The 24,537-nt window shown below is 40.2% G+C and overlaps 1 pseudogene; it reads right to left on the bottom strand.

Moving 5' to 3' along the window:
• Nucleotides 1-14,546: 14,546 nt before the first annotated feature.
• On the bottom strand, nucleotides 14,547-21,576 carry LOC101702261 (nucleobindin-2-like; annotated as a pseudogene).
• Between the last annotated feature and the right edge of the window lie 2,961 nt (nucleotides 21,577-24,537).

Below are 24,537 nucleotides of genomic sequence, written 5' to 3'. Positions count from 1 at the left end.
AGCATAAAGTCACACAGAAGATAAAAAGACATCTATCCAAGAAGTGTATGAAAATTCAGTGAGAAAGAGAAAGTGTGGTATGTGAGCCCAGAGCACTCCCTCTTACGTATCCGCAGTTGGGCAAGGCAGATGCTCTGCTCCAGGCTGGTGGAACAAGCGCACAGGGACCCCTCCCCAGCTCCCACTTAGAGGGTTTCTTCCCTGGAAGAGCAGGACATCGATACTTCTCATCCCTCCTGCCCCACTCGTGTGTGGTGGGCTGGACCTTGGGTGCAGGCCTGCTGAAAGCAGGAGACCTCCATCCCTCCTCGGCCAGCTTGGGAGGCACTGGTTTCATGCTAGGAGAAGCAAACTGAGAAGACCTCAAGATTCTGCCACACCTCCACCAACTGCTGAATTCCTACAGCAGCAATGGCACCCTGAGAAAAAGATACTGCTCCCACTCTCTTCTCTGAGCCCTGGCTCATGTTTTGCCTGTGAGGGAGAAGCAAGTTGGAAAATAGATAACTCCAAATATCCCCCCAAGAGAAGTGACTTCATTTGCAACAGAATGGAGTTCAAGCTGAAGGGAGCTCTCAGAACCCTGAAAACGGTGATGGAAGCAGTTAGGAGGAGATGTGTGAATATAGTGAAGGCAGGGATACTGTTGGCAGGCTAAGTTTCCAGAGAACTGGGAAAAGAGGTGGCTGGCAGACACCTGGTGGGATCAGAACAACATCACTGGCCTCAGAAACCGTTCCTTCCTGGGAACCTCAAGGTGACTGCATTTATCTGTAGAGCAATTTAGGCCTCAGGACATTGTTGAAAATATAGTTCAGTCAAGGGCAATTAGTTGAGACTAACAGTTAAGGGTGGTCAGGAAAAGAGAAAAGGAAAGACGCACACAACCTAAGGTGGTCTCAGAGTAGGGACCCTGGGCCTCGAAAAGCTGAGCTTCCCTGAGGAGCAACGTGGGAAGTGCATGCTCGTGTGTGTGTGCATGTGTGTGTGCGCAGTCAGTGTCTTCACAAATAATCATCCCAATAACAAGGGGCAGAACAGGAGAGGGTCAGTACTCAGAGTCTGCTGTAAAATGTCCAATTTCCAACAAAAAATTCTAAGACATACAGAGAAACAGGTAAGCATGACCCGTACACCTACCAGGCAACAAAACTGGCTAGGAGCAAACATGTGGTAAGATTAACAGAAAAAAACCTTCAAAATAGCCATTGTCTGTTTAAGGAACTGAAAGAAGCCATGACTAGAAGTAAGGAAAGGTATGACGATAATGGCACATCAAATAGCATCAGTATAGAGGTGGACCTCAAATAAGTTAATATATAAATTGGGAAATGAATGAATGAAGTAATATAGACTTTTAACAGCAGGCTCACCTAGCTAACATTTGCACAGTCCAGGATTTAAAAAATATGGAGCTCTGTATACCATGCATCTAAATATTTTAAAAATTAAGTCAAGCTAACAATCATTAAATCTATTATATGCTGTCTTCATGCTCTAAAAAATGTACTCTGATAATGACTGGGGTTGAACCGCCAAAGCAAGCTCTGTGTAGCTCTCTAGCCCCCTAGAGAGCTGCTGTTGGCCACTGAAGACACTTCTCTCCTTGGACCTAGGAAAGAGGCAGACCCTGGAGAGGAGCGCAGAGCCATGGAACAGGTTGTCCAGAAGCAGGACTTGGCAGAGGCTAAGGCACGGCGGGTGCCTCCCCCTCTGGTGCAGCCCTCCTCTGGCTCTGGCTTCTGGCCACACACCACTCCCTGGTAGCAGAGCAGCAACTTTACCCCAGCCAAGGCCAAGTGCTAGAAGGCACAAGGGTGCTCTCACTCCTTCTATCACCAGTCATGGGGTGAGATGGCAGCAGGGTCAGCAAAGGTTCCTGTGAGGACAGGGATACTCTGTTCTCTTACAGAAATGCTAACTAGATTTGCTCAAGCACAGAGCCTTTTTTTCTGGAGCATCATTCATTAACATCCCATGCAAGTATTTTGGGGACTGTGGTACTGCCCTGTTCTAACACTTCCCTCATCAAACTTTGAAAAAAGGTAACCAACTGCTTAAATAAAAGATCATTTTTTATTTGCCCTAACCCAGGCTTAAGAGATGCCAAACTACTGAACTGTCACAGCACAACAAATTAAAACCAAAATGACATGGTGACATCAGAGGTCCCTATTTACACCTAAAGAGGCAGAGAGTGGTTCTGCAAGCATTTGAATAAGCTCCAGCTTGACTTGTTGCACTTTTACCCAACAAATTGTGTTTTAAAATCCACAACTATGGTTTTGCTTTTCACTGTATGTACCAACATGGTAGCTATCTGTTTTATTTCCAAGATAATTATAATGATAATAATAAATAATCAATTTATGCATTCCTTCACCATGACTAAAATCTGAAAGCACCAAGTTTTGCATGAGATGTAAGTTACCTCAATGCACCCCTACTTCCAGCTTCTTTCCCCCTGTTCATCAGGAAGCCACCATCAGCCTAAGCAAGGGCTAGCACACGGAAGGGGTGACTTTCTCAAGGTCAGCTAACCACAATCTCTCCCAGGGCTGGGGAGGACCAAGGTGATGTGTGCACAGGAGGGGAGGGTTAGCACACAGTTAACCTCTTGAGCTGAACCCCCCTGAATCCCATCAAGGACCCCCTTTCCCTTCCCCTACTACCACACCTACAAGCCCATAAACAGCTCTTCTTCAAACACACTGAAAGCCCAACCTAATAAAGGAGGTAAAACTGTTTTCTGAGCCAAATAGCTCACTGCATTTGCATAGGTTAGAGCTATAGTATTTGTTAGCCTTGGTCTCAGTTTAAATAAAAGGCAAAGAACTTGAATGAAGCCAGCCATCTCATTCTGGAGATTCCGGTGAGATGGGAACACTTATCTCCACCCATTGTAGCTGCACACCAAGTCCTAGAAATCTGCCTGTTCTTCGACAAGTACAGACAGAGATGCTTTAGGGTGCATTTGATCCCAGAATTAGAGAAGGAAATGTGTCTTGCTTTGTAGATGGCACTTGCCTGAGACTGTGAGCTGACAAAGATGGTGGTAGACAACAGAGGAAAGGGAACAATTTCCCTTTAGATTGTTCTCTAAAAAGCAGCTAAGTGTTTTTCATGAATACTTAGAACTGGAAGAGCTAATTCAATCCTCTAATTTTACAAATAAGGAAATCTAGACCCAGAGTTTTTCAGCAATTTGCCCTAAGTAGGTGGACAGGTAAGCAGGAAGGAAGTAGGTAGGTGATTGCTCAGCCAGGAGCCAATTTGTGTCTCATCGCTATAGTTGGACTTCTTCATAAGCATTCGAAGAGATCAATAAAATATTTGGACAAGTCACACACAGAAGTTGCTCAGCTCATTCCTAAAATGGCAATGTGGCTCTCTGAGGCAAGTGACTAAACTGTGAAAACAGAGTATGAAAGAGACTTTGGATATGGCCGTAAATAAGTGCCTGGCCAGTACTGCCTCTATGTTTCTAAAATGTTAAAATTACAGACAGCAAAAGTGATATTATGCCTCTTTCCCAATATTTTATGTGAGTGTTGTTAGGCTCACAGCTGGTTTATTCTGTGCGTGGTTCATATTAACAACACTTCTTACCTATGACATCGCATAAAGTACATCTGAACAAATCCTGGTGAAAAACATAACTCAATAGATTATTGAATAAATTAAAGAAAAAGCTGGGATGCTGCCCTGGAGGGGGATCCTGCTCTGATGTCTTGTCTTGAGGCAGCAGTAGACACAAATGGCATTATAAAGACAAAATCTTCTGCGGAGTGAGCAGTGGCTCCTTACGCAAGCAGCCTCCATTATTACAGAAGGGCATTTAAGGACGCTCGCTCTTGGCTCCTGGACAGGGCAGAATCCTGTTTGCCTAGTAGCACCGACCGCTAGAGGGAGCCCGGGACCGTCCATCGGTCTGCAAGAGCGAACCTTTAAAAAATGCAGTCGTCTGAAATGCCAGCAGAATAGAAACTGCAAGGAGTAAAGGTTTCACTTCTGCCTCTGATACATCTCTTTTTGGAGAACACTTAATCTATGGATTTATTCCTTCCTTTCACAAATAATCATGAGGCCCGTAAGATATGTGTGTAAATGAGTAGGGAACACTACCTCAGCACGACAGAAGGCCAGGTGTAGATCTATTTGGAATGCTACATGGAAAGCACAGCCCTGGAAGCCTGTAATCTCAGTTTACTAGTTGGAGCTGATCAGCTTTCACCACGCTTTCATTCGACTTAACTGATAACCTCAGCATGAGTCTACAGTAGTTGTTTCATCTGCCACCACCGGCTCCTGACACACCCAAAAGTAGTTAACATAGGAGGCAACCAAATGAAGCAAGAACTCCTCTCCCCTTCAAAATGATATCTACTATCTGTAGCCAATTCCTGCAATTTAGTATTAAAGAGACATTGTGTGGGGTCTTCAAGAATCTTCTATTAAAATAGGAATTGTTATACTGTCCTTTACAATAGCAAAATTGGAAAGAGACTAGATGCTCCCTACCAGGGGAATGTAGAGTAATTTATGATGATGCCGCAGGATGTATTATGGTGATCCTTTACTCTGGTTTTAATAATATTCTAATAACTTTGGAAATGTCTACAAATTAGCATTAAGTGAAAAATGACATACCAGAGAATTAGTATACAAAATGATCTCAACTATTTAAAATTTTTTAAAAATAAAAGAACCAAAATACTAAGACAGATAAATAGTTAAGGTGAACTTACCTTGTCTTAATATTTTTGTATTTTAAAAAACAGTTTAAGTGGATAATTATCAAATTATCAGATAGAAGTAAGTTTAAGTTGATATATCATTACTTGTGAGGAATGAGGTAACTTACTATTTGTAATTCTTGAAAAGGAGATTGCAACCACTAACCAAGCAGAGGGGAGGTTTGGTTGAAGAGTGGCAGGCAGGCAGAGGTGGGAATGAATGGAGGGAGAGGAGAGGAAGACTGAGAAAGGGTGGTGGGACCCCACCAGGGACTCATCTCATCTGACTTCTTAGCAGGAGGGTAGCACCGGGCCAGAAACAAGTGCCAGTACCACTGAAAACTGCTAATGAGAGCAAGCCCTTTCAAACACGGGCAAATTACTATATGGACTTTGAAATCTTTCCTTCAAGGCTTCCAAGGCGGAGAAAACAGAGAAATTTAGGTACCATTATGTTGTTTTTATTTTGCTTAGTTCAATTCCCACTGATTACAGATGACCCAAATAATTTTTAACTATAGTGTAAAATGGTATCCCATGTTTTATAGAAATCATTTGGTCATTTGAAGGTGTCTATGAATGGCTGTGTTTCACATACAGAAAGATACTTGCATTTTATACCACAGAACCATACTTATTTGTCATAGGAGGAAGAGAACTTGGTAAGATGATGTTAGCAGGAAGTAACTACCTAGATGAGAGGATCTTTCAAGCATATACTACTATTACAAGAACACTTAGAGGTGTCTAGTCCAGGGGACGAACCAACCCTTCTTTGAGCTTATAGTCTTTCCAAAACCCATGTTAGGATCTATGGGATCCACAAATAGGAATCTAGAAGGAGAATTGTACAGAAAGAGGCAAGAAAAGTAGAATAGTTTACTGAGACTACTGGAAACCATGCAAATGATCACCTAGAAGTTTGCTAGTGAGCTACAGGAGCCATACAACATTTATGCCAGCTCCTCTAACTGTCAGGTTGTAACTCACCTAGAGAAAGGCTCCACAGAAAAGAAAATAAGTGGGTTGTCAGGGTCTGAAATAATATTAACGGGGAAGGGAAGAATGCGAAAAGATAGGAAATGAAGATTAACAATCAAGGGACAAATTTGTGAAGCTAAAGAAATTATGTAATCAAAGATATAATGTAATCAAAGATATAAGTGATGAGCTAAAAATACTTGAGCATAGAGGAAAGCAGGAGAGGTAAGGCAAATAGCTTTATCTTAAGTAAGTGTCAAGAGGCTCCGCAGCTGCAGCTTAATTATAACTTAGTCCCATGGACAAATCTTGAATTCACTCTCCTACTGTCCTGCTGTCACCCACAAGCCTCAGACCACACTGTCAGGGAAATGGAAACTATGAAATTGACCTTCTGGGTGCAGTGAACTCATCACCAGACTTTGAACCTGTAAATGTTCCTATGAGGCTCGCCAACCTTCTTATCTTTTTGTGGTAGATCTTGTTTACCTACCTAGATGGAAAACTGTAAATGATTAACTGGTAGAAGCTAAATTGTTGATCTTTTGGGGGAGTTTTCCCCAAAGAGATACTTTCCCTCAATGTCCAAGAATGTGCTGGTGTTTTAAAAAAAACTTTTCTTCCAAATTGTAAGATTAGTCCTTTTAGAAAAAACATTTTTTACTTTATTTATTTAGTTTAAGAACTTGCTGTGCTATTGCTTTAGGATAATGCTGAAGGCATAGTCAGAGGGCATCAGTGCAATTATCAGTTTCCTTCAGAGCCTGATGTAAGAATCAGCATGTAGCTCAACCAAAGAGGAAACTGTGAGAAGATACTTGCCCTTGGGGAAGAAAAACATAGGTAAATACTATAGCACATAAAAACTTTCAACAATGTCCAATTATCTTAGCTCAGGTTTCCTAGAAACAAAGCTGAAAATAGGAATTTTTGTTCATGTGACATATTGACTTTCTCTCCCAGGAGATGGGAATAAGAGGAAAAGGTAGATAGATCTGGGGTCCCGGAAGGCGGAACAAGAATGCTGACCAGATTCCATCTCGCTCCACTTGATACCCCAGGGCACAGAGGAAACCTGAATGAAGGCCCACCTTAGGAGGAAGGGATGGCCTTGGCCCACTTGTCTTCAGCCAAGGCCTGTGGATGGGTAGGCTACCCAAGGATCCCAGGTGAACTAGGGCATGGTGGGTGGGAGATGCTCCACAATGGGGATGGCTGTGAATTGTTAGCAGATACAGGATGGTGCCTTGGTACGTGAAGAGGAGCTAAGTGGGGCACTTAAGCTAATATACAAAATAAAGATCAGGCCATGGCCTGATGCACAGGGTAGGACCATGGCAAGGTAGAGTAGTGGCTGAGTATGGTAGGAAGCTACTAGGAACAGTCATTAAAACCTATTCCTATCCAACCAGATGAAAGTCCCTTTTTGGAAGTACAAAAGATGAAATTGAAGTAACAGAAGAATCCTCAAGTGATATGAATCAAACAAATGCCTGTTCAGCTCTTCCAAGCTTTGAAATATGGGACAAATTACAGATGTCCCTCAGTATCCATGTTGGTTCCAGGACCCCACAGATACCAAAATCCATAGATGTTCAACACCCTTATATAAAATGGTGTAGTATTTGCATGTAACCTTAAGTATTCTTCACTATGACTTCTACTCATTGGTTCTTGCTTTTCCCTTAACATCTTAATGCCCTATGTCATCTCTGAGTCAGATTCCTGAGTCTAATCCCAAATATTTCACATTGAAAACATCCCCTCACATCCTTTGTACATTCTCCACACCATTCTCCACATCATGCTTTCAAAGTAAAAATCTGCAACTCTTTCTTTAAATTTTTTTTTTTGTACTGGAGATTGAACTCAGGACCTAGTGCTTACAAGGCAGGCAGCAGCCTTTCTTTAAAATTTTAAAAAATTACCATGAGTGCCGCTGAAAGCAAAAAATGTTCTTTAATTTTGTGCACATATATTTATATATAAATACCCACAGTACTTGTCTATATAACACATGATTGTGTACACACATAATTACACCACATGCAAACACACACACACACACATTTTTACCCCATCCACCACCACAGTTTTGTAGCAGAGAGCTGATTGTGTTTTCCCCTAATGTTCCTTCTGATTTCTTACCTAGCAGTTCTCTTACTGAAGGTGAACTCAGATATTTAAAGGCAAAAGAAAAAAAAAGAGAACATATTGAATACTGCTGTTTTATAGGTAACTTTTTTTGAGTTTTGTGTCACTATGCCACTATCAAAGATTCAGCCTTCCCCACTCCAACCTCCTCCTCCCAACCCTATTTAAAGCGTGTAACCGCACAAGTAACATAGGAGGCCATTATGGTTTTCTATAATTACAGAGAGGAATTTTGGGTGTGTACCTTCCTTAGCTCGACAAATGTTACTGGTTTTAGGAGGGAAATTATTCCAGGGGAAAAAATGACTTAGGAGTCTACTTAAAACATTAAGATACCACATCAATATAGATAAACATATTTAAGAAAAAAATGTAAAGAGAGTTCTATGGCCAAGGTGGGATTGGTAGTAGGACCCAGAGAAAAACCACAGAGTAGTGTTTCTCAGTAGTAGGGTGAAATTTCTTAAGTGTTTCTCAACTTAAGGTCTTTACAAGGAATAGTAAATAAACTGGGAGGACCTAGGCGGCATGTGTGGTCACTCCCCCAGCATCCCGAATGGGCAGAACTGTAACTCATGCCTTATAGAACAGTATCCAAACCAAGCTGACTCATTTTGGATATGTCTCTGCTAAAGATACACTGAGATGTATTTCTTCCCAAAATGTTGTGTAGAATGCCTACATAAAGCACAAGCCTATTTTGATTTAATATCTAGGAGAAGTGGTAATTCAGATATCTGACTTTCTCATAGATGCTGATATTTTATTCTCCCAGGACTGCTTAATCTAAGAAAATTCCAGATTTTTGAGCATTACTTCCAGGGAACTTGTTATAAATTCAAAGATGCCACATTATTCTTTGAAAAGAATTAAAACGTCTTAGGCAAGTTTTCTGCAACACTTTGACTGGTGAAAATCTCTTTTTTTCCTCTTTTTCTCCTTCTTTCTTATAAATAGAGAACCTTTTAAGCAGCAAATAAAATCTAAGACTATCCAATGCTAAATGGGCAAGAACTGATACTTCATATCTTACTTGCTTGTATGTTAAAGTACAAGCTATTTCTTTGGTTTAAAACATTTTAACCCTGACATTCTCTTCTGATCCTTAGAATTTTTCCATTACAAAATCATAACGAGGGAGAGTTGTCAGTGAGGCATGCTTATAGGATTAATTTCACTCCCCGGCTGCTGAGATATTCCATGCATTTTATTGCTTCTATTGTTGACATGGCATATTAGAAAAGAAAATAAAAATGGCATCTTGATGTAATGAGACTGAAAATGGTATTATCTTATCAACTTTATATGACATGAAATCTTTTCAGAAACCTATTGGAGTTTATGTGTCTGTCCTGAGCATCATATGGTGCATCTTCTCAAATAATAAAAACCATAGAACAGCTTGTTTTTATCAGTAGCTATGAAACCTTGTAGTTATTCATAGGCTTTTGGCAGAAATTTTAGTCTCCTTAATGTGATCGCCAAGGTTTGCCTAGTTGTCACATTTATTAGGAAGAACAATAACATATTAATTTTTTCTAAAGTCAAGGAAAATTCTTAAGGTTGGATGTCAATACGCCTTATCTACATGGTAGCTTCAAGTAAGGTCAAGATACACAGTGTTCCTTTCATATAATCAAGACAGGGAGCTAAATTGGGTAACTTTCATATCTAGTCTAATCTATTTCACTGAAGTGTCACCTTGAGCTGCCTATATTGGTCTTCATTCTACCTGGTGCTGAAAAGAGGTAATCTTAAGGCATAGCTTCCATCCTATCATAAATACTTACCAGTCGATGCAGAGGAAAATCTACAAATGAAGAATAAATGCTTACAGAATGTAAATATTTGAAATGATAGGAGTTTGATTTTGCAAAAAAGCTTCTGAAGAAAAAAAGTTGCTAAGTTTTTCACCTAGTGTTGCCATTATCTGATTTTGATAGTAAAAATGGCAAGATCATTCATGATGAGTAGGTTAAATCTAGTTTTTACTTATTCACAAATAAAAATCTGTCTGATTACTGCAAGGCCCTGCTGCATCATTCGGGGAATAGAAAGACCTGCCCTAGAGGCAACATGTGCAATTTCCTGGTTACATGGTTTATATACAGGTATAGCTTAAGAGTATTAATATTCCCTATCCTACAGTTAATTGACCACTGCAATTGGAAAAAGTAACTTGGGTCTTGCATTTATTTGGGGTTTGACTATTCCCTGGATCCTTTTTAAGCAGCATTTAATGATACTGTGAAGTTAAAGGTTTAGTTCAGTTCAAGATTTACCTAACTTTTGGTTTTAAAGTCATTTGGGGTTTAAAGCTATTCTGATTTAAAACCAAAACAGCCTCCCCAGCCAGCCCTGTGCTTTCAATAAGTAAACCTATAAGCCAACAAGTTGCTATGAATAATTTACAATGCTATCTCCATTTCCCAATAGATAAGCAAAGGTCTCAGAATATATAATCTTGTCAATAAAACTGCTTTAGATATTACCTACATACAGAACGAGGACATATATCCATAATGGAATCAAAAAGAGATATAGTTCCTTTGAAAATTAAAAAGTATACTTAAGATGCAAGCTGGGATATTAAAATATAGAATCAATATGCAGAAAAGTTTAAATATTCATTTAAGACTATGTCTTATAATATCTCATATGGAGTTGTCATGAAATGTTAGAGATAGGTATTATCTCCTAGACAATGTAGTAGTGTAGTAGGTATTATTACATTACTAACCTCTGCTGAACTATTCTCGGGGACAGCAATCCCACTGAGGTGACCCTTTCTGTTTTTTGAGTAATCATAGAAATGTGTCTAGTAATGGAGCCAAGTTCTGCCTGTAATTTCTAAATTGCATTTAGTTTACTCCTCTTCCCCCTTATTACCATTTGACCATTGTGTGGCAACTCTCAAAGCCCCGTCCTACATCTGTCTTTATGGAGCCATATGTTCCTAATTAGTTCATCACTTGTTCATTCATTCTTTAAGTACTTCTTGAATATCTATCATACACTAGGCACTAGAGACATAAAACAAGTAAGGTGTAATTCCTGGCCTCAAGAAGCTAAGTTTTTTGGTTGAGATAACACATAAAAGGAAATGCACTGGAAAATATGGCATACAATTCCATAGCAGCTGGCCCGGTTTTGAGGGAGCATAGATACAGCAGGGCCTTGGTTTGGGGAATTTTAGGAATGTGGCCAGAGAAGCCTAAAAAGGAAGATTCTTGATGTAAGTTTTCATGATCAAGTTCCAAATAGTTAGGTGATCAATCAGAAAAAGAAAATGCTCACATTTTCCATGTGCAGAGATAATCTCATTAATCCTTAGTGATCCAGTGGGGATTGATTTTACCCTCATTTTTGTTTTGTTTTGTGTTTTTTTGTTTTTGTTATCCCCATTTTACAGGTGAGAAAACTGAGACTTCAAAACAGTAAGTGGCCTCTCAAATTCACACCGTTATCAAATAGCAGAGACCGACCAGGGAAGTTTTTGACCGTGAAAACAGCATATGTGAAGGTCTTAGGGGTAGCAAAAAGTGTGGCTCATCGGGCCATACAGGTGAAGTGTATATCTGAAGCAAAACGTATTTGGGAAAAGGGATGGTTGCTGACATGCTAAGTAGCCACAGCCACATGGCACAGAATTGCCGAATTATATGTTTAGCTCCAAGGCTGTGCAAATCTTTGAAGGATACTAAATAGGAGAGGAGGAATTTGAGTATATTTATATGCTGAGACTTCCGTTTATCTTTTATTTCCTTTAAGACCTAAGGTTGCCAGTGAAGCTCAGCCGGTCCCAGCACCCAGAAGGAAGCTCCCCCGCTGCCATCCCAGGCTCCAGCCAGTCCCAGCACCCGGAAGGAAGCTCCCCCACCGCCATCCCAAGCTCCTGGGGAAGAGAAAGTGAGCCGCATGGGTGCCAGAAGCACCCCCCGCCTCCCCCGTGGAAATGAGAAGACACACAAGCCTCAAAACAGACTTCCAGATCACCTCCAGCAACCCCAAAGGGAAACGAGATGGAACACTATGATACTCAACCACCTGGACTCTCTGAACTGGCAACAAAAGAGGATCTGGGAAAAATGAAATCAGAAATAATTACTCAGATAACAGCAAAGATTTTGCTCATGGTGCAAGACATGATTAATAAATCTAGAGAGGACACAGATAAAAAAATAGAGGATCTCAGGAACATGATGGAATCCCAACATAGGAAACAAATGGAATCCATAAAACAGATACAAACAGATTTCCAAGAGATTAAAAACTCCATCGAAAGTCTGCGCAGCAGAATGAACCAATGTGAGGATAGAATTTCACATATAGAAGATAAGATTGCAATTAGTGAGGAGGAAAAGAAAAATTGCTTTAAAATTGTGAGGGAACATGAGAAATCAATCCAGCGGCTGCTAGACGATGCAAAAAAGAATAACATAAAACTGATTGGAGTCAGTGAGGAAAGAGGAGAGAGTGTAGATCACATAAAAAAACTCTTCACAGAGGTGATGGCAGAAAACTTCCCAAGGAGGGGAAAAGAACTTGACATACAGATAGGTGAGGCATATAGGACTCCAGCTAGCCTTGATCAAAAAAAATCTACACATAGGCATATAATAGTTAGGATTCCAGAAATCCAACAGAAGAATAAAATTCTACAAGCAGTGAGAGAAAAGAAACAAATCACATACAAAGGAAAGCCCATCAGAATCACAGCAGACTTCTCAAGGCAAGAAGAGCTTGGAGTGATGTATTTCAAGCCCTAAAGGAAAACAGCCTCCAACCCAGATTAATGTATCCTGCAAAACTACCTTTCAAAATGGATGGAGGAATAAGATACTTTCATGATAAAGAGCACCTCAGGAACTTCATGAATACCAAACCGGCACTCCAAAAAATTTTAGACAATACCCTAGGAAAAGACAATGAGGATCACAACCCCAGGAAACCCAGCAGAGTGAATCCATTGGGTGTGACAAATTAAATGCAAAGGGGGAGAATCCAACAAAAAGAAAAAGTCATGACAAGGCTTTTAAAACTTTTGACTTCATCTCCCTAATGAGTGTATAATTCAATCTTGTTATTGTACTGATCAGTATTTTTCTGATTCTAGAGTTGCACACCATTCCTTGTGCTATACTGGCTATTTATCATCTTCTTATGTCTACATTTTAAGTAGGTTGTCTATTACTGAGCTCTAAGAATTCTTTATATATTCTGCTCATAGGTTATATGCATTGTAAATATGGTCTGTTTAAGGACTACTTTTCATTTTAATGATGTCATTTAAAGTTCTAAATTTTGATGGAATCTCATTTATCAATTTTTTTCTTTTATACATCATGTTTTTTGTATCCTAAGTAGTTCTTGCCTACCCTGAATTCATAAATATTTTCCCTTATAATTTCTTCTTAAAGTTTTATACTTTTAGGCTTTCTTATTTAGGTTCATAGATCCCTTCAAATTATTTTCATGTATGGAAATAAAGGGTTGAGGTTAATTTTTTATATACGGATACCAGGTGTTCTAGTGCCATTTGCTGAAGACACTATCTCTTCCTCGGCTCTTGAATCGAGTTTATATTCTATAAAATGCTAATGTTAAATAATCTTTCAAAATTCAGTGGACCATATATGTGTGGTTCTATTTCTAGATTCTCTGTTTTATTCCAATGATCTATATGTCTTTCCTTACACCAACACTGCCTTGATTCCTGTAGCTTTAGAAGAAGTCTTAAAATTGGGTGCTAAACGTCTTCCAACACTGTTTTTGTTTTTGTTTTTGGCTTTTCTGGGTCCTTTGTACTCCTACATAATTTTTAAATTTCAACATCCAGTTCTTCATTTATAGCAAGTATACACAGACCTGAAATTTTATATATACCTTGTGTTTTCTAATCCTGCTAAATTCAAGTACAAGTCCTAGGGGCTCCTAGAGATTTCTTAGTATTTTCTCTGTAGATGATCATTTCATCTACATATAAAGATTTTGCTTCTGCTGTGCCAATCCTATCCTAGTTGTGTCATTTTATTGCCAGACTATTTTGGTTTAGACCTATGTTTCAAAGTCTAATGGACAGATGAAGAATAGGCATATATGCCCTTGTTCCCCACTTTAGGGAGAAAGCATTGTATCATCTCCATTCATAGAAGGAGTTTTTGTTGAAAGTATGGAGTACATGTCTTTGATCTGTTGAGAAGGTTCTGTTCTACTTCTAGTCTCCTGATAGCTTTTACCATGAACATCTGTAGAATTTAGTCCAATACTCTTTCTCTAACTAGTGACAGGATCATATGGCTTTCTCCTTTCCTCTGTTAAAATGATGACTTTTAGGGGTGGATCTTCCAATGCTGAACCAACACTGCCATCCCTATAAGAAAACCACTTTCTACATACTGCCAGATCTGACTTCTAAGAGTTTGTTTTGTTAAACAAATTTCTATCTATGTTCATACTTTCTTCTCCTATTATCTTTATCCAGTTTTAGGATCAGCACAATGTTGATTTCCTAAAATGAGGGGAGAAGTGTTCCTTCTTTTTTCTGCTTTAAATGTTTGATATAATTTATCAGTTAAAATGTTTATGAGCCTACTATTGTCATATAGGTAGGTTTTCAAGCTAGGAATATACTTTCTTTAATAGGTGCTATTCAAATTTTATATTTCCTCTACAGTTAGTTTCATTAATTTGTCTTCTAAGTTACTTCTTAGAAGTTGTCAAATTTATTTCAAAAAAGATTTTTGTAATATGCTTTCTAAATCCTTTTAAATTCTGTAAAATCTGTGGTAATGTCTCCTAGACCTTAATATTGCAATTTAAAAAATGTATAACTGATATTGTGTAACAGGAAGAAAAGGTCTAAAAGAGCAGGGGAATTGGGAAGGGTAGGGGAAGGGAAAAAAGGGAAAGGAAAAAATATGAGAAGAGGAAAAAAATGGAAACAAGGTCTTTGCAAATAGGGAAGGGTGCAGGGTGTGAAGGGAGGGCAGGGGAAGGGGAAAAAAATAAGAACCAAGAGACTCATGTAATGGTACAAGATCCCAATGATGAATGTAACTGTATTTTATACCTAAAATATACCAATAAAGTTAATGGGAAAAAAAAAAAAGGACCCAAGGTTGCCAATTTGACCATTCCACTGAATGAGAGAGTAAACATAGCAGTTGATTGTGACAGGTGGGACCTGTCCTTCTGGCTCCCTTCCCACCTCACTAGCTGGTGGAAGCAAGCCTTAGTGAAGTTGCAGAAACCATCATTTCACACGTTGGTGTTTAGTTCTATTGTGTAGACACTCTCACAAGCATCATGAACAGTTTTCTTCCAAGTTCTGGTGGACTTCAGAACTTTAAATGTGTGGCTCAGGTTCTGCTCTCCAGCTGGACCTCGTGGAGCGATTCCTTGTTGTAACTGTCTTTGTTTCATTTTCTGTACAGCCTGATGATATTCCTGCTTCTGAGCCTCCAGCTGGTCATGCTGATGCTGTCACTCTTCTTTTTGTTTCTGAAGCTCATCCGCCTTCTTCTTAAGCACATTTTCTTGTAAAGTAATAATATTTTCACATTCTTTCAGTTCTTCCTCCATGAAGAGTTTTTGCTGATCCAATGTCTCCCAGCTATCTGGTTCCAAGAATTCCTTTTTGTCTGTAGCTTTCAAAAAGTCTTCCAGAGTCACCAACCGGTCATTGTTTGTATCAACCTCATTCATTACATGTTCCCTCATTCTAAGCCTTTCTTCCTCCATTTCCACCATATCATCCTCTTCATTTTGGGCATCATACACTTTCTCCAACTCCTTAGTAAACAGGACTTCTAATTCTTGTTCATCCAAGAATCCATCACTATTGACATCTCTTTTAGTTGATATTTGCTTCCTGGATGATTAACTTTGGGATGATTTTCATACTTCCTCTTCATTTCTTCAAATTTAGATTTTTCTTCTTTTCTCTTTTCATCTAGTGTTTTAAAATATTCTCTCCATTCATGTTCCTTCATCATGTCATTTTTTTTAATTCTTTATGTTGAATCTTATCATACTGTTCCAAATCTTTTGTTGCTGCTTTGATTAGCATATCTAAATCTGTGGATTCAAACTTGTCAGAATTCCTATGGCTTAGGTGATCAAATTGTTTTAGAAGAGCTTGGTGGTCCATGCCTGTATCTTGAAGGGAATCCAATTTAGCTTTAATTAGCATTCTTAACTGTCCTACTTCTTGCCTTTTCAATTTGTCAAGTTTTGTCCTCACGTGGTGACCTACTAAGTCCGGCTCTTTGCTTAGCCTCCCACTATGTATTCCTGAGACAAGAGTATTTGCTTGGCTACTTATGATGATTCTGTTAGAGTCTTATTGTCTATTTTATTCTTCTTTCTTTTTCATTGTACTACTACTTGACTTCATTTTTCCTCCTTCGTATGTAACAGAAATTAACTTTATTTCCTCTATGTCTGCATTCTGAAGCTTTTCTCTGAAATGTTTATCTGTTTCCAACACATCAATGACTTGCTTGAGATATTCATCATAATAAAGTCCGGTATCTGGTGGTTCTATCTTTGCACTTTCCACAGGTTCAGTATTTTGTACTATTGTCTTGTCAATGTCTATAGGCACAGCTTGAAGAGCAGCAAGTAGACATATGACCAAGAGAAAACAATAGCATAGTGGAATGTCCTCCATCTCATGGTGATCCTCTGGCCTTGGCTTCCTGTGTGCTGGGATTATAAGTGTGCACTGCCATGCCCAACCAATAAGGCTCTTTATTATTTTGCTTATTTGGGCTGACTGGTTCTTCAGACAGGTGAAGAATTTTTATCTTCTTTTTTACAGATGAAGCAACTAAGATCCAGAGAGGTAGGATGACTTGCACAATACCAAGTTAGTGAAGAGTTACTCTTGACTCCTAGTCCAATGCTTTTTTTTCATGAAAAACTGACTCTTAGGTTCTGAGGAGAGCAGATGAAGCGAAACACAACAGAGGCTTCACCCTTAGAAGCTGGATGAGACCATAGAGAGTCTGAAGACCAAGATGAAAAAGTTCACCCTGGTGGGGTCTCGACATGAAACGCTCCGCCTGGTGGATGCCTACCAAGAATAGATCTGTCTCCTCAGCCTGCTGTCCAAGGCTTTGCCTTCGCTTGTTGCCTTCTTTAAACCTTACTCAAGCCAGAGTGGTGGGAAACACAATCTTTCTAGCCAACTGGATCATTTGAATATCACCCATTCTACAAATAAAATGTTTACTTCTAAAATCTCTTATGCTAGTTAGCATACCCTCTGTGGTTGTAGATTTCAGTAATAATATTTGGAGTGCCTAGTAACCCCCTCTGAAGCTTTGACCCTTAGTTGGGGTATTTCAAATGCTAACTAATCACTCTCGGAATGTTGATTCCTGATTAGGATATTTCAAATGTTCCTCATTTTTCAGTTGTAGATTATACTGATTATAACATAAATCAATGAAGAGATTACGTAACCCTTATCTCTGACTGCTCTGAAAGACAAGAGAGAAGTGTCCTATGGGAATATGTTTAGAGACACTTGCAGCAAGGACTAGGAAAATCACCCTTTGAGTGATATGGCCCCAGTCACTTCCTCCTCCTGAGCAGATGATGCCTTAGTCATACATGAGCTTCTGCATCCCTTTGCAAACCTGAGTGATGTGCTTGTGCTCCATGAACATTAGCATTATCCCTTATGCCTCTGCCTTAAGGAGCCAGTGCTGACATAGAGAAGTCAAGGTACAGGCAGGCTGCTGGTTACCATCAGACCAACAGGCCTGAGAAGGAGAGCATTTGCTGAAACAAAGGCCTGATGCATCATGTTTGTACATGGCTGGCCTTGAGGCAGACGTACACTCACTGGGCTGAAAAACAGGGACTCATTCTGGGCAAAAGAGAAAGCCCTGGCTCCCTGGACAACCCAACCAAGCAGGGACACACTTGACACTCCCTGAGCAAGATCTCACCTATCTGTGTTCCCTTTGAGCCTGGCACCAACACAGCTCTTCTGGGATGCTATAGAACCAACTGGCACCCTGAGATTTTGAGAGTCCCACAAAAGCTCTGGTCCCAGCTCCCAGGAAAAAATTACAGGGCACATGCGCACATACATAATTTTGTACATAATTTAGGAGGATAATGTGTTCCCTACTCTTTCCATAAAATACTACATGTCTTTCATTGCAGTGTAAAATGAAATTATCTTTGAGGGTAAAAATACCACAATAAAGTAAGTACATTTTCATAATGTCACCTCATTGAAAATCAGATTTTGCCTTAAAATGAGAAATTTCTGGCCTTTGAGTATCCACGAATGAATGGCATAAACAGCTTTGATTTCCTTATTTCTGGCAAAAGTTTAGCAGAGATTGGTGCTCCCTGGCCAGGATGTCTGGGAGAGGATTCCTGTACTGGATGGGATATTGGACAAGATACCCTACACACAAGGCTTTCAGCTCTTCAGAGTCAAACAGTTCTTATTTTAGGCATCATTGTGATTGTGAGATCAGCGCTAAAGACTCTTCAGGAGTCATGGAGAATAGAAATTCATCTTCCCACAGCTGAATCAAAGATTCTCTGAGATGTAGGTCTCTACAAAGGGTCAATTCTAACATGGATGATTTCAGTAATCCTTCCTATGGAGTTACTTGCTCCTAATAAGCCTTTAAACTTACAGTGTAGGCATGGGGGATTGGACGTATGCTAATTGGCTTTCTATTATTGTAACAAAATACTAGATATAAAGTACCTAAAGAAAAGTTAATTTTGGCTTATAGTTTTGGAGGTTTCACTCCATGGTCTGTTGGCCCTTTGCTTTTGGGGCTATGGTAAGGAAGTACCTTATGATGGATATGTGTGGCAGAGGAAGACTGCTGACCTCATTTCAGCCAAGAAGCAAAGAGAAACAGGAAGGGGCCATGATTCCAATATTCTCTTCAAAGGCACACCCTCAATGACCTAACTTCCTCTCATTAGGCCCCACCTCTTAAAGGTTCGACCAACTCCAAATATTACCATGGGTGGGGACAAAGATTCAACACATAGGCATTTAGGGACACTCAAGATCCAAACTTCAATGTGAAGAGCAGAAAGCAGGATTAAGGGTTAAATTTTCTCCAGGACTAAGATGTAGATGCACAGTTAGGGACACTTGAGGTCTAGAACAGAATTCCAGTTTTCATTTGAAATGTACTGTATTTCATTTTTACCATTTCCCACACATACCTCCAGACACAAGCAAAGAGGGAGTCATGGTTTTTTGGGACTCTGGATGTATTACCCATGTTTTCTCTGATAAAATATATTATATTTATCAGAGAATAAAAACACTAACAATGTTTGAATAAAAATTTTTACTTAGGAATATAATATATTATTGTTCATAGATGTAAGCCCAGTAGGATAACTCAAGATTTGATTAAATAATTCTGAGAAATAAGGGTTCCTGGTTTCATTAGATGTCTTGTGGTCATCACCAATGCCACGTGAAGCATAAGGAATACCTCAATCTAATTTATCATTCAAGAAACTGAATATTTCCATTGGGAATCTAAATATAATCTAAACATGTCATACTTTCAAATTTAATAGTACCCCTCAATCATATAGAAAAACCCTTTTAGGCTTGGAGTTCTGTTTCTTTGAGCTCCTTTTTTTTTATCTTGGCATAATTCTAAGCTTCTCTCCTCCTGTGAAAGTTTTGAATGGCCTTAAAAGAGGTTAGGATAGGGCTGGGGGTTTAGCTCAGTGGTTCCGGTGCCTGCCTCACAAGCTCAAGGTCCCGAGTTCGATCCCCGGTACCAAAAAAAAAAAAAAAAGAGCTTAGGATAGCCCATATTGGCCACCCCCTCCATTTCCCTCAGACAGAGGGAACTCAGAATTGTATACTTATATAACTCTTTAGAATTATACACTTTGCACTCTGATCATCTGCACATGTCTGATCTATTGACCCCATGGCCCTTGGTACAATGTCTGCTTTATTCAACAATTGGTCTCTAACCATTTATGAGAGCCTGTTACAAGTCAACCCTTGGTTAAGCAAAGTAGTCACAAAAATTATTTTAATTGGGTTGTGGGGGGCATTTGGTACGGGGGATCGAACTCGGGACCTTGTGCTTGCAAGGCAGGCGGTGGAAACACTGAGCTAAATCCCCAGCCCCTTAATTGGATTTTGAAACTTGAATTAGGCCAAATCAGTATGGATTCCAGGGAAGAGCATTACAAGCATAGGGAATGACGTTTTACCCAAGGAGTGAGAAGGAAGGGACATTTAGAAAGAAGCAAGTCACCCCATGTGGCTGGAGCAAATGCCAAAAAGCTGATTACAGGGACTGGAAATGGCATGAGGTGACTGGAGGATAGTCAGGATTGAGGGTGGGGAAGGCGAGAGGGGAAATTGGGGAAAAAGGGGAGTTCCGCTCCTGGCTCTGTCTTTCACATCACTTTCGGGCACCCAGGTAACTGCGCTGTCTTTCGACATTATATGAGTCACCGCCTGCCTTCTCTGCCCAGGCCTGAGCGTGGCCTGGCAAGGTGTGCACTATTACTAATGCGTTCCTCCCTACATGAGTGTCAACAATTAGTAACGAATGAGACCAGACCCACTGTGTCACTGGCTGCTGGAAAGTGACATCCAGAGGGGCCATCGACCTGGCCAAGTGTCTACCAGAGCTTCCTTCCCGGCTGACACAGGCTGCTGCCTCAGGAAGTGGGACAACCACTCCCAAGGGACATACTGGGGAAGGACTCAGAAGAGGAAAAACAAGGGAAGAACTGCAAAAGACTGACCTTAAATTTTCCAGACAGGGAGTGGCTGTGCAAAGAGCCTGAGGCTTTCCTCCAACATTCCATGACTATATGTATATTTATATTTATAAATATATATACATATATATATTAAAGTGGACATATTTACTTTTTCTCTCTCTTAATGGACATCTATAGGAAAGTGAGGAAAGAGCAAAAGTGTCAATTTGCTCAAGAGGAGCATGATTAGACATGCAGGGATTAGGCTTATTTGTAAGCAAGGAAGGAGTGCCTCGAATTGGTGTTATCTGTAAGGTTTCAAGGTGATTTCTATACAAAAATACATCCACCATGGGCCATCAAGCTGTTGGAAATGCACAAGTCATGCCCTGCAACTGTGTAAAGTCACCTATAAGTAGTAACACAGCAGGTAGTAGTTATTGCCTTACTCCTCTGTACCGATGCCCAAGAGAGCTGGCCAGCTCATGAATTTCTTGATATTTCACATTTCTGCAGCTCTTGACCTAGAAATATTTAATGAATGCCTACTATACTCCAGAAACCATTTTGAACACTAAAGCTACAACAGCGAACAGCTAGAGCTTATGACCCAGTGATGTAATCACGTCTTGGCTGGGGTTGTATCTCAGTGGCAGAGCACTTGGCTGGCATGGGTTCCACCCACAGCCGCACAAATCAACAACCATGCTTTATACCAACTTTCTCAGACCAAAAAGACAGAGACAACTGGAGAGAAAAGCAGGCAGGCCTAAGTTTTAGAAAGAGGGCAGTGCCTCAGGCAGCTAAACATCACTGGTTCTTGGAATGTCAGGTAGAGAAGTGAAACTTACAGGTTAGAGAGTGAAGAAAGGGGTGAGTAAGGAATCTAAAAAGAAATTTGCTGATTTTCCCATTTTTAGACTGGTCTTAGCCATGGCCAGAACATGGGAAACAACCTATCTCTTCTGGTCATCTTACCTGAAGGAAAAGCCCCCAAAGCTTGCAGACCATCAGAGAACTTTTTCCTCTCCTCTCCTCTCCTCTGCTTCCATCCCCTCTTCTCTCTAAAATGGAAATGAGTGAAAATACTGAGGAAAACACATAGAGCTCATATGGGCTGGGAGGGTTCTACCTTGCCAGCTGGAACACTGCTCCATCTCCCTGCGAGCCCAAGAACGGAGGAAGCTGAGGAGGCAGAAGGGGTCGTGCTCCCTAGGGAAAGTGGCAAGGGAAAGGCACAGGAGGAGGATCCCTAAAGCTGTCTTCAGTGCTGACCTTGGGATGAGGTCTAGTTTCTTCCTGTGGACATGTCTAACAGCCATCCACCATACTCTAGCAAACAAAGGTCCATTCTGGAGCCCATCATTTTGCCACACCTGTCTGGCACCTGTGATTTTCCCATGAGAATTGGTTGCCATGGAGCGTGGAAAGAGAACAGGTGCCTGAAGGTGGCTCTCCAGGTAATGCCAATACTCTTCTGCTCAAAGATTTTGCATCTTGGCAGCTAACCTACCAGGGAAACTTAGAAGATTGCTCATCTCATCTAAAGAACCATGAGGGACTGACACCATCTCTCCCCATGCACTGCAGAACAACCTACCTGCCACTCATCTTAGATTCAACAACCACTGAAACTTTATGGTGTAAGATGACAAAAATTGGAATAGTTCCTCTGGGAAAATGGCACTGTGAGTTTGCTGTAGTAAGTGCACATATGTGTGGGAGTCTCTGGGGATGCAGGTAATGTATTTCTTTCAGTGTGTAACTACAAAACTTTCCCATGTTATTTTTTTTATCACTAGACTACGTGTTGAGAATGAGAACTGTGTTTTCTGCCTATGATCTATTCGAGAAACTAGAGCAGTCTGGGCCAATTTCTGGTTGAGGTATTCTTTGGCTCCTTGCTGGAGCCTATGTTATGAGGATGGAGACCAGCATTCCTCATCTGGAGCCTGCTTCTGCCCAGGCAAATTACCCAGGAGGCTGGCACCCAGACTGTTTCCACAACACATTTTTAGACCATGAGTCACCTTAAGCTCTCCTCTTGTATCACTTTGGATTACATCCACAGCATCCTATTTCCTTGGCTTCCCTGTACAGACAGGTCTGCTCCACAGGGCTCCCAGGTACCCCACCTTCAGGAAGCAGAGAGTCCCAGAGATAAAAGGGTTGCATATATTAGACACCTACTCATCTGGGACAACCAGGTATTGATAACAGTGTTTTATCACATCCCACCCTGCAAAACTTACACAAGATCCCTTGAGGCCAAACAGGGAAACATGTTCAATTCATCTGGAATTTGGGGGGTTTTTTTCTTATGTCAACACTAGCTAGTATATCCTCCCATTCCCACTAAAGTGCAGTTTCATTCAACAAGTGTTTCTTGGCATTTATTGTTCCTGACAGTGTGTGCAAACTACTGGCCTAGGAATTGGAGATAGAGCATTGAAGAAAATTGACAAGTCTCTTCCTTCATGAAGGGATTGAAAGCTGCCAGGATATTGGTTATTTCTGCTATATAAACATTTCCTTATGCTATGTACAGATCTACATAATATAAAATTATACTGAAAAAATCAGGACAAAATAAGGATCAGCCAAGTGTCCTCTTAAGTGGAAAATTAAGGTACAAAGGGGAAAGCTGAAACCTGCACGTGAACTGGTGAGGAGGAAGTAGATTCTGCTTTCTCAGAGTAGTTGGTTTATGAGTCCTAAATGATCCCTCAAGGGCCCCATCAAAACTTCTAGCCTTCTTTCTTTTTATTCCTGCTGGCTACCTCCTATGTCATAAATCAGTTCTTTTATTTTTAATCAGCTTGGGATTAGGACAAAGGTGAGAACCAATCCTTGCTTTATTTAAAATTGAATAATAGAAAAAATATTGAATAACAGAAGACAAAAAGAAAAAAGTGAGATAACCATAAGGGCTTCCTGAACCAGGAAGGAAATAGAAAGCGAGTTAGTCCTGGGTGTGAATTGCTTCAACCTACAGTGCCAGGCATTAGAGGCTTCCTTCACCCCACTGCTGCCTGTAGTCTAATCCTGGGCCCCGGCAATCCTGAGGCTAAACTAATGGAAGAAGGACTTGTAACCTAACTTAAAACTGTCAAAAACAGACAGTTAGCATGATTATGTATTTTTTTTTTTTTGCAGTGCTGGGGTTGAATCCAGGGCCTCGCACATGGTAGGCAAGAGCTCTATCACTGAAATTCACCTCCAGCCCAATTTATGTATATATGCATATATTTATAATATACATGTATATATTATGTGTATATGTGTATATGTATACATGCAGAAGTATATATAAATACCAAGAGGAGGAAAAGTTTACATTGTGAAATTTCCCATGATCTCAACACTTAACTGCACATTCTCCAGGACCCCATGGGCAAGGTCACTCAAAGGCATGTGCACTTTATGTCTTGGACAAGGATGCAGATCAACAGGGGATGAAGGAGGATGCTAAATTTAGCTACCAATATTGTCCCCATGCAGTGCCTTTTCTGTATGTGCTTGACATTTAAGAGTTAAAACAATTTTGTTAGTCCATGGGGGAATATCACCAAGGTCATAATTTTGATATAGCATACTTAGCAGCAGCATCCTGATACTGATTTTTTCAGAATCTAGGCATCCAGAAACATTGTGTAGCCAGTATATTCATTCACTTTTATTGTGTTTCTATAATGCACTCCCAAGCTAAACCTAGTGTCCTTAATCTTCCCAGAGTTCTTGGAGGCAAGAACTGAAAACCAGTTTAAGGACAGTGTGTGTGTGTGCGCACTCGCGCGTGCGCGTGTGTGTTTGGGTTAGTGTGGATCATAGTTGCAGACAGCTGAACTAATTATGGATCTTGGTTTCTGACAAAACATTAGCTCTGAACTGCGAAAGGCTTGAATGTTTTTCAGGTCAGTGC

This window comes from Heterocephalus glaber, unplaced genomic scaffold (assembly GCF_053883595.1).
Source record: "Heterocephalus glaber isolate CG9 unplaced genomic scaffold, H.glaber_assembly_v1.0 deba00000768, whole genome shotgun sequence".
Lineage (NCBI taxonomy): Eukaryota > Metazoa > Chordata > Mammalia > Rodentia > Bathyergidae > Heterocephalus > Heterocephalus glaber.
This window is presented reverse-complemented; position numbering and strand designations above follow the sequence as displayed.